Here is a 12,231-nt window from a genome sequence, read left to right as displayed (position 1 = left end):
CGCCTGCTGCTGCCCGCGTAGGTAAGAAGGTATTCTCCATCGCTGCTGGTTTGAAGTGCCCTTAGCCTGGATATCAACGCGCACAACAACAATCGAGCAATCATAGTATCGCTGCGAAGAGAACGAGGGCAAAAAAAGTGACGTGCACTATTTTCAAACGACACACCTATTGACGACTCTATAAACGTATGTGCGTATAAATTCAGCAAACTTCAATGTTGATGGATTTAAGAAAGGGCGTGATCGGCGACCGAGTGAGACCCGCGTCGTCGTCGTGTCGTCGTCGTCGTCCCCGTCCACCGTCCACCGTCCACCGCCGGATGACTCATCATTTCGTCAAATATTGCGGGGCAGGATCCTCTTTGACGGATTTTTAGCGCCCAGCCGCTTTTGTTTTTGGACTATTTGCTTATCCTCATTCGTTTCGATGCACTAACTGAAAACCGTTAGGCGACTGTGGAGACACGTAGATCCGGTCCGAAGAACGTCGTGATATCCCGAATTCGCGACGATTCCCGATCGACGATTCCGTCGATTACTCGGTGGTGTTAACCCATTTTTGTGGATGCTACTGTGTTGATCGCGTTTGTTAACGCGAGAGAGCAGTGAAAAGTGATTGGAGAAACTGTGCTGAAGTGAAGCCCGATCGAACACGCGGGATTTCACCCATCTGTGAGAGAATTGGGTCAGATGTCTTTCTATGGACTTTAAATCCATAGAAAATGCAGTTCTCTCATCAACATAGTTGTTATCAGTCTTAATCCATTAATATTGGAAACCCTTTAGTGTTTTTCCCTGCACTTCTCAAAGCAGAACTTCTGCCGATATCCCGATTTTTCAGTCAGAGAAATTGACTTTTTAGGTAAGGAGTATTCCTCTCATTATTATTATTGATATTCTGTGGTTGTTTTCAAATAAATAAATAAATGATAACTGACAAGGGTCCGGAGTTAATCAATCCGCTTGAGATTCGCCACCACGTTCACTTCAACTCAGAATCGTTTGAGGTTTACGAACGTGTAACTGGCCCATACAGTGACTTGCGGGGGCCAGTGGATGTGTCAAGTCAGTGTTTTTATCCTCCCACACAGATCCGGCACCAATTTATCGACCCCGGAGGGATGAAAGGCTTGGTGAGCACTGGGGAGGATTCGAACCTCCGATCGATCGTGCATACAGCGGAACCTCTTACCGACTACGCTACACTTGCCCTAAATATCATTCCTGAACATATGCTAAAATAAATAAATAAATAAATATTACTGATATTACTCTGGTCCACGAGACAGACTTATAATAGATAGCCTACGGCGGAAACAATTATGATGTGAAATGCGTTATATTGGCTCAGGAAACAGAAATATCGGAAAGGAAGAGGTTGGAGGCGTTCTGGATTCTTAAAAGAAACCCTTCAATGAATAATAGGAATGAATCTTCGTCGATAAAGAATGAGTTTTTGCCAGTTGTAGCGCTCTGTGACCTATAACTGCCTGATATTGTGAGTGTAAATCAAATAATCTATATTGTCGCTTGTGATCCATAAACACAGCAATACTCATTCGCTGGTACACTGACCCTGACCACGTGACAAGCGGTGCGTGCTACCAGCGTTCTGGACACATTCGGTGGAACACTACTTAGGACTAGTTTCAATGTATACGGCTTCTATTTTCACTACCTTGAGCGATTATCGAAACATTGAACCAGGATGATGTGGTACTTGACGGAATAACCGTAGGATTGTCCCAATCAACCTCTCTGTGCGCCTCTGGAGAAGGCAAAAAAGCCGAAACGTAAGGCTAGAAAGGGATTCATCTAAGAAACTAGTAGCTACACTAATAGTGAACATAACCGGAAGTATGTCAAACTTCTAGAAAAACTCATATTTGAACTAAGGCTTTTTAAGGTCAATTTCGGATGTGGATAGTTTTGAGAGGACTTTCTGGAAAGGGAAGAATGACACGAAAAACGATTTTTTTTCCGTGCACATCAAGTTGTTATCTTACTTCTCATCAACACGTTCGAGAATGTTATTCTTTGGAAGTGTTCGGAGTGCTACTAGAGTTGAGTCACGTAAGTAGATAAGTGCCACTGCCTTCTTCCCGAAGAAAACCCAGTAAGCAGTGGCATTTCTCTACTTGAATGGAGGCAAAAAACTATTCATTATAAATTTTATGTGTATTTCTTATAAGTATATTTTATGCATAAGTATTTTATGTAATTCCTTATAAGTCACAGCCAGAAACTTTTATAGCCTTGCACATTTTTTTAGAAGTATTAAGTTCTTTAGGGTGTGGCGGGTGTAGCGCAGTCGGTAAGAGGTTCACTGTGACCACACGGTCGATGGTTCGAAACTGCCACTGGCGGAAACCAAGCCTTTCATCTAAACAAAGTCGATAAATTGGTACCAGTCTTGTCTGGGAGGATAAAAACACTGACTTGATCATTGGCGGATCCTGCTAATCACTGTATAGGCCAACACGTGTTCCAAAAAATCTCAACGATTACAGATTTGCATGACTTTGTCCTTTATCCTTTGATATATGGATGTAAACCTGACCGGGTTCAATCGACTCGAGATCTTCACAATCTCAAACAAATACAAAAAGAGGTTTCTAGAACTTTAAAATCAAATTTCTTCCATTTTCCTCCGGTAATTTCCAGAAAACTAATTCATCAACGCAAAACTTGTCGTAGTTTGCCTGGGATGCCTGGGGTTGATATCCCAAGCCAATATTGATTTCTGTCCTTTTTATTAAGTCAATTTATTATTATTTACTATTCATTGATTGGAATTCATCGTCACATTGAATACAAATATGACTATAGATAATTCATTAATTTACCTATTCGCATACACCAAAGGTACACCGGGAAAAAAAGAAATTATCTTTTTATTTTATTATTTTCATTTTAAGAAATTTTATCTGAGTCCAAACAAAAAAGGACAGAAAATTATCTTTGTCAATACAACCTGGCGCAATCTTTTTGCGGCGGATAAGCTTTCAAATATCTTGAGAAATTATGAATTTTGAAAATCACTGAAAGTGGCTACTTCTAGAGGCAAACTTCCTCATTAAAAAGCATATGTAAAAAGTAATAAATACAATTATAATACATCAACATGCAACAAAATAATATAAACATAAATTATATAATTTTTTTCCTCTGTTACCTAACAACAGCGAGCAGTTAGCAGCTTTATTTATTTAGGGGAAACATTTATTTTCTCAACAAAACACCACAATCACTTCAAGCACACGTGTGGATTAGGCCAGCAACATTTCAAGTACAGTACAAAAATTTCAAATACAGTAATTTTGGCTGCACTTAAAGTTTTTTATAGTCTAATCGTCAAGAAATTACCACTCGTGCTAGTGCTTTCAATGCAAAATTTGCTAGTTACAAGGGCTAAATGTTGGCGAAATCGAGGTCAAATTCGGCTACGCAATGAAGTCGAACTGCGATTGAAATTACATTCTAATTAGTTGCGTAATGTATGATGCGTCAGTGTAATACAACCTAACTATTTTATGTTTTTAGTTGTTTCGATGGATCTCCGTTACGGTAATGGTACCGTGACGTGGGGCAAACATCTGCGGACTTCGTATACTGTGGGTGAACCTCCACTAAAACTTCACCAAACACTAAACCGTTAGGCTTCTTGGTGTGTTCAATTTGTAATCGAAAAGGCAAGAAAAAATTTGACTTGTTGAAAGCCGTTCTCCAAAAAGTTGTAGGGAGTACTCCATAACAACTATCTTAGCGCTAATTCTTTCATTTGGCGACCGAAGAATTGAGTTTTCGATAAAATCGGCACTTTTATTTGTAGTCACAAGGAATATTTGAAGTAAATTTTGAGCGAAAAATTCAAAGATAGTCGCAGCCTAAGTAAATCTAACACTTTTTTTCCAAACGTTAGCGTTTATTGTGCTGATACGAACTGCAAAACGTTAATTTTGATGGAATTTGTAGGTTTTCTTTCGTATTTTTTCAAAAGCCATGAAGAAAATTTGATGGGAGAAAGAAAGAAAAGGAGAAGAAGAAAGAAAGAGAGACGGGGATAAAGAGACGGTGAGAGAGAAGAAGAGATCGAGACGTAGAGAGAGACGGAGAAAGAGATGTACAGGGAGACATGGATAGAGTTGTGGAGAGAGACGTAGAGAGAAGAATACAGAGAGAGAGACGGTGGGAAAAACGAACAGACAGAGGGAAAAATGGAAGGACAGAGGGAAAAACGGTAAAAACGGTAGAGATACGGATAAACAGAGGCGGAGAGAGAGACAGAGAGAGATAGAGAGAGCGAGACAGACAGACAGAAACAGAGGGAAAGAGTTGAAAGAAGAAGCACTAACGCAATACTAACCGAGTTCTGATGCCTAACCTATGTAGTACTATCGATACCGTAATGAAGATCCTATAATACCGTATAATAAATCCTAATACATACTACTTACATTAAGTGCACTTCCTCAAATTATCGTTCATCATGCCTCACTGCAAACAAATAGATTATTAAATTTCAATAACGTATTATTAAATTTCAATAACGTTCAGTTATTTTTAAGGATCGTATAATAATTTTAGAGTGTTTTCGATGCTTCCTGACAATCAGTTATTTTTATTTTCACTAAAAATATTAACCAGTTCTTGAAATACTAGCGTTAATATAAATTATAAAAAAAAAGTACATAAACGTAACAACAACATAAACATAAAAATACACAAATTATTTTTTGAAAAAACTCGGCGTTTCAGAGTGTTCTGCCTCGAAGGCTCTCGAAGGAATTTTTTTTCGTAGATGGCACGAGAAAAACAAGTTGAACTTCACGCCGGCATTGATTTTTGTGCGCGCGGCAGCGGCAACTGAATTGATTCTCAGGGACCGATTTTTTGCCGGATTGGTACTGGTTTTCATTCATTTCTAGGATCATTTGTCTGTGCAACGACGTTTTTTTTCTCGAACACAAGTGCTATTGTGTTCCCCGATCTGCTCTTTAAGTGTCATTGTCGCATCGTTATCGGTTAATTTTTGAAGAAGAGAAAAATCTTTCCCATCCTCAAAAATCAAAAAAAAAATAAATAAATAGGAAAAAATTAGAATTCTTGAAGAACACGACAAATTGAAGGTTTTTCTTGTTCGATTTCTGTTTTGTTTGAACAATCCATGTAGGACTAATGTTGTTTCTGGGACTTTCTCCCGGATACAGAAACCGCATAGCAATTAACATGAGCGTAAGAGAATCCTGAATTCTGGTGTTTTTACAGTATCGTTTTCAGAAGGCCATTAATTTGGAATGGTGCCAAGAAATTGGTGCAGAAACTCCTTCACACATCAAGTTCTGTTTTCTTCTAAATGTTTAGGATCTTTACATGACTTCTTAGTGGATTTCTACAATGTATGGAAGTATTTGATAATATCGACAATGCTTGAAAATTCCTCACATTTTTCATTTTTCCTTATCTTATTTCTATAGCTTATTTCTTGTCGGTTATTCCCGTCACTGCTACAAGGAACTGGACCTATGTGGAAGAAAATTCGCCGATGCTAAATCCAGAAAAGCAAAACAAAGAAAATATATTTGATATTTACCACTTCGTTCCTGTCTGACCCAATGATTCTTTATTTTTCAAATGTATTTTTTTAACGGATTTCACAATTTACGGCAGAAAAAAGACAAAAGGCAAAAATATTGGATCAGGCAGTTCATTTCTTAGTGTTCTTCCTCGTACGACTGTGCATCTACAGCCGATGACTGTAACGTTAAGAAAAAATGCATGAATGATATGAAATGACAGCAAATTTCCATGACCTATATATTGATTAATGGAAAGGCATCGAAAAAAAAATTCTTCGATGCTTTAAAAAAATGAGCGATGCACTTTAGTGGATTTTTCAAGGATAAACTTCTCACTAATTCTTCCTTGTCTAATGACACAAGTAACATTCGGGAAAAAAAATCGAACAATTTAAAAGTTAATTGCGCAGCTTGACCTAATTCTGTTGGATTTGTGGTTTGTTCAGTTGTTACGAGATAAGGGGAAGAGAACGGAGGAAGTGCAGAGGTTCTCCTCATTCAACTCATTTTCATGGAAGGAGCTGAGCACTCAAGAAATATTTACACATTAGAAATTTTTTTTCAGTCTTTCCATATGCAATCCTGAGCACATTTCAATACTATTAGGAACGTGACAATTAGTTTTGATTCAGAAAAATAGAATGAATTTTTCTCTATGAAAATCAAAGCAGAACATTGGTAAGCTTTCAGGAATATTTACCCCTTCCGAGATTTTTCGAGTATTTCTAAGGCAGTAGTTGTTCTGGGTGTTCGAAGAATATTATCATGGGTTCAATAAACAGCTTAAAAGACGTAATTCAACACTTTTTTTTAATGGAAATTTTTGACTTCTTTCGTTTTTTTCGAAGGTTGGATCCCACAGATCCTATAGAAATGAAATAATATTCAATTTTTGCAAGAATTTCGAGCACTAAGACCTATTCTGTGTATTAAAAAGTATTACCTTGGATTTATTGAGTACATTGAAAAACATTTTTTAACACATTTTAATGGAAATTTTAGATTTCCTCTGCTTTTTTTGAAGGATGAATCCCATAGATCCCATAGAAATGAGGTGATTTCTAATTTTTCCAAGAATGTGTATTCGCCTCGTATCAATAATCTTACAATATTTCCCAGTTCCCAAATCTGTGTCATTGTGATAAATGAGGAGAAAAACTCATGAACGCAGTAGATTGGTGTAACACATACAAAATACAGGAAATTTCAGGAAAAACTTGTGTCCTAGACAAAAAAAAACGAACGACCTTCGAACTCGATCAATGACAAGGACAGAACTGAACGTGCAACACAGAACAGAACAATGATCTTAGATGTTTGCAGTTATTTTAGATGGATTTTAAATCAAAATTGATCAGAGTTCTATTCCAGAGTTTTTGATCACGTAACTGAGCGAGTAAACCCTGATGTTTCTTTCCACTCATGTATTTCTAATCTCGATTTTAATAGTTGATTATTTGAATTTTTTCTAGTATTTTATTCGGAACGCCATTCTCTTGTTTCAGCCATACGCGTCTACCAATTTATTTTGCATTTTTTAAAGGTATTTTCAAAAAGAAGATCTAACGGTAAATCTGCGGTGCAGAAGAGTGGTCAAAGAGTCACCTTTTTTTCCGAGACATTTCTTTTGTTCAAAATGTTGCGTCACTTTAAATTCGCCACTTATTCAAGAGATACGAAGCGAGTATGTGCCGCTACATCCTTGCTTTTCCTTTGTAGTCTCCGTGTCATTGTACGAAACTATCGTTGTTTCTATTCTGGAACTTCTCCCCATTTCTTTCCCTTTTTCTCTCCTTCTCACATTTAATAAGCTCTCCTCGCTGTTCTCCAGAACTTCTCCTTGGTTTTGGACGTTCTTGTAAATTATTCCACTTTTTTTACAAATATGTATTATGTATTATGTATTTATGTATCATTCGCGGGAGTAACCCAATAAGAGGTTCCGCTGCGACTGCTTGATCGGTCGATTGTTCGAGACCGCCCTTGAGCCAACCAAGCCCTTCATCTCTTCGGGGTCGATAAATTGGTACCACACTTATCTGGGAGGATAAAAACATTGACTTCACACATCGCCTAGTCTCCGCAAGTCCTTATATAGGGTAGACACACGTTCGTAAACCTCAAACGATTCTGAAGGGACGACGAGAGGTCCTTAGCCGCATCCACCTAGCGAATGGTCAAAGCTGTGCACCTTATCTTTTATCCTTTATTTGTAAGTTTTATTTACTTGTCTTCTATTGGAAAATAAGCAAAAACAAAGCAAAAAAGTTGTCTTCGTAATCAATCGTGCACTGCATCGAAACCTCTCCCTCCACCTCACCCTCACTTAAATGCACCATTCACTTCCATATGAACAAGAATACATGAGATAGAACTTGCAGAAGAAAAAATTCCAGTGAAATATAGATGCGTTAAGGAGGACCTCCGTTCTGTTGATTGTTATAAGTTGCATCGTTGGAAACATAGGATCATAGAATACTATTCCAAAAATTGCATAGATGATTTCACGCTTCAGTAGAGAGAAGTCAAATTAATTAGAAATTGCAACTTCTGTCTGCAGATAGTCGAAATGAAGTTTAGATCAAATTTTAGATTTAAAAAAAATGGATTCAATCTGCCCATGGTAATAAACGCGATACGGACGGTGCACACCTTATACAAAATAGCAGAAATCGAGAACTATATAATATCAAACGAAGATTACGTAAATGAATATTTTTGATTCTTTACACGAACAAAAGGAGTTAAGAGTGTATTTCACAAAAACGATAGTGATCACGCTCATATTCCGGGTGCTGCAGACTATGAATACAGGGGATTATGAATACTAATAGGCTCACTACTCCCGCTAGTAGGTGCGAGTAGTCAGTCGATGGCAACTTTTTACGCAGTAGTACGCGAGCAACCCCATCATCGTCCAAGTAGGACAACCTAGTGAATATGGCTCAAATAACTACGAGATGCTCACCTACCTTAGCAGATGCGTTAAGGAGGACCTCCGTTCTGTTGATTGTTATAAGTTGCATCGTTGGAAACACAGGACCATAGAATACTATTCCAAAGGTTTTCAGGAATATATTCTTGAATTTAAAAAATGAATTCTCATCAATTACCATTGACTTTATGCCGTTCGTAACACTCTGCTAATTATAAGATTGTCCCACATGCAGTTTCTTAACGCTATCCAGACACCAATACTCAGGGTCATCACACCACGAATCTGGCGTGATTTGGATTTTAGATGGAGTGTACCTACACCGGGTCGCAGATTATGAATACAGGGGATTATGAATACTAATAGGCTCACCACCCCCGCCGGTCGGTGCGAGCAGTCAGTTTGTTTTCCTGCTTCGTGTCCTTGCGTGTAAACCTGGAACGATATCGATTCTTCACAAAGAGAGAGGAAGAGTTTGATGGTATCCGCATTGTATCAATGACCTCGAGCCATTTTCAAGCCACCAGTAAATCAATACAAAGTTGTCGAAAGGTCAGGTCAATGCCGAAGTTCCAACTAGAGAGCACTTGAAGATTGTTGGAGATCCGTTTAATCCGGCATCATCTCATGAATCTGAGGTGGTACACTTCGTGTATTGTCCTCGGGCGCTTCGCCCATCGTGGCGACGTGCGCATGTAGTTGAGGCTAGTGTGAACAAATAATGTCTTAAACTTTGGGTAGTCGATAAAAATCCATTGTTGAAAAATAAGAAATTCATCCTCTAGCAGTAATAGATTTAATTTGCACCTATATGATGAGCTCAATGCCCCAATATTTTTCCCATTATTCACACTGTAATTCGTTGAACGTGCTAACGAAGGAAACAGCAATATTATTCAAAGTGGTATGGTTTTTAAATGCAAGGAAGGAAGAAAAAGAGGAAAATATCGGAAAGAAAAAAAACGGCGATTTCGCGCAGCCAATCCAGCACAAAACGATGGACTAAAAATATTACTCCATTCCTAACCGGCTTAGGAACTGTTTGCTTATGTCAAAGCAAAAACTCGTCGTTATTCGTCGCACAATGAATTCACTACCACTTTTTTTTGAAAGAAAGTTCCCGCTCCAGCAGCCTAAAGACGACTTAACCACTAAAACTGAAAAAAATTGCGCACTGGTCTGATCCGATTATCCTCGGGGAAAGAAATTGCTAGTGATCATTAGTCCAGAACACAAATAGCTTGCGATAAATACAGGATGAGCCATAAAGATCTCTCATATCTGCTAGCGTTGCTATGGACACATTACTTATAGTGGAGTGGAGGTTGGGGTAAGTCCCTTTCGGTCGGTTAATCTTTTTCAGTACCCACCACGACTGATGAGTATTGGGGTTTGCGCTCCAAACAAACATTCCGTGCACACTTTGTGGATATTTAACCTTGGTTGTAGTCTGAATCATAGTAGAATCTCAAACTTTGGCCCTGTAAGAACACTAACTATGCAAGGTTGCAGAGAAACTGATTCAGAAATACAATTCTTTCAAACTGAAGTATTTGATGGAATCTCCATGTGCGACTTTCGACAAACCTCGGCATGTTAGTGCTTCAATAATTGTTTTCTTTAGTAGAGCCGTACACGAGGTTGTTATAGTACTTTATTCGTGGCTAACGCTTCGGCAATATCGCCTTCTTCAGAGCCTGAAAGGGGTGAAATCGAACGTGACTAATCCGATCAAACGCCTTATCCGCCCAACAAAGAAAGTCCTACGTTAACCGTTGGGCCTCATAGATACCAGTGGAAGAAAACATCGTACCTTAGGATCAGCTGACTATCCTGCCACTGCTAGATACCTGATGTGAGGTGACTAGCGCAATCAAATATCAGCCTTAAATAAGGCGCGAGTTCCCACGTAATGGAGAGGCATTCCTCCTTGCGATTCATTTTTGGACTCTTGGAGTGGATCCAAAAAGCCTCCAGAGCCTTGCGCGCCGCAATGCTAGGTTCGCGCGCCAAAATAATGTTTTCTTCCACTGGTAGCTATGAGGCCCAACGGTTAACGTAGGACTTTCTTTGTTGGGCGGATAAGGCGTTTGATCGGATTAGTCACGTTCGATTTCACCCCTTTCAGGCTCGAAAGAAGGCGATATTTCCCAAACGTTAGCCACGAATAAAGGACTATAACAACCTCTTGTACGGCTCTACTAAAGAAAACAATTATTTGATGGAATGTTCTGAATTCAGAAAAAAAAAACTTCGGCACTAGCGAAAAATGGTTTTCTTGGTATTACAGCAACGGAAGATCCCGATCATGTACATCCACACAAAAACTGGAGCAGAAACTAAATCCTCAAAAGCTAGCAAGTGAAAAAAAACTAAACTCAAAGTTAGATCATTAAATCAGATCGTCTTCGTATTTTATGACCGGAAGGTGTCTCTAATTGAAACACCATTCTCGCAGTAGATTTCAAACCTTCAGACAACTAAATTCAATAGAAATGAAAAGAAAATCAACTGACAGATCTTGCATCGTTAGAAAATAAATAAATAAATATGGAAAAAGAAAATATGGAAAAGATTCATCCAAAAATCGCCTAACCGTCGCGCTCATAAGCATGTCACGGCACTTTTAAAAACTCAATAAATAAAATGTTACTTCATGTTCTTTTTGGAATTATATTCAGTTTTTCCTCCTATGTAGATGGATTTGGTGTAGCGCAGTCGATAGGAGGTTCCTCTTCCTGCACGATCGATCGGAGGTTCGAATCCGCCCCAGTGCTCACCAAGCCTTTCAACCCTCTGGGGTCGATAAATTGGTACCAGACTCGTCTGGGAGGATAAAAACACTGACTCGACCCATCGGCTACCCCCGCAAGTCATTATATAGGCCAGTTACACGTTCGTTAACCTCAAACGATTCTGAAGTGAAGTGAACGTGGGAGCGCATCCGAAGCGAATTGATTAACGGCAAACACTTAATCCTTTTATCCTTTATGTAGATAGGTTAATTTTCTATAGCGCTTTAAAATGTAAATAATCATTCATTATCCTCTACTCCACAAGAAACTCCATCAAATGTTTTCTCTGCTGCTTCATCCGTACATCATCAAAATCAATCCGTCTTTATATTTTTTTTTTGGTTAAACAATAACTCGGCGCTTCTCTTCTGTAAGTTTTCAAACTTCATTCAAAACGCGGCGTCACTCTTGATACGCTGTGCCCACGTCACCCGTCAAAGGTACGTAGGAGAACTTTCGTAACTGTAATTCTACATATTTTCCCTGTCAGTGTCATTTTTTCAGAAATACGAAATAACGTTAAAATCTAGAATCATCTTTAGGACAACTTGAACAAGACCATCTGATCATCTTCTTCACGTTGTCCTGAAGATTCCAGATCCTAACTTGAAAAGCTTTCCTAGTCGTAAAAGAAAGTTCTAGACGGAGGTGGTGAACCTGAGGACACTCGGCGTTGACAGGCAGTTCAGTCGAATTTCAGTAAAATTCCGGTGCCTATGGAATAGCGACGGATGGGTATTCTATGCGAACTCTAACTGAAGATCGAACAGGATGGGCTCGGATATTTTTCAGGATGACACACCCCGGCGAAGATGCGAAGAAGCCGCCTTATTCTGCAACTTCCGCCCGCCGATTAAGTAAAGTAAGTCATGAAATAACGTGAGGGGAAGATCGCTTCAGCATTGCCAACTTAACATCGGAA

This window comes from Necator americanus, chromosome II (genome assembly GCF_031761385.1).
Source record: "Necator americanus strain Aroian chromosome II, whole genome shotgun sequence".
Classification (NCBI taxonomy): Eukaryota; Metazoa; Nematoda; class Chromadorea; order Rhabditida; family Ancylostomatidae; genus Necator; species Necator americanus.
This window is presented reverse-complemented; position numbering follows the sequence as displayed.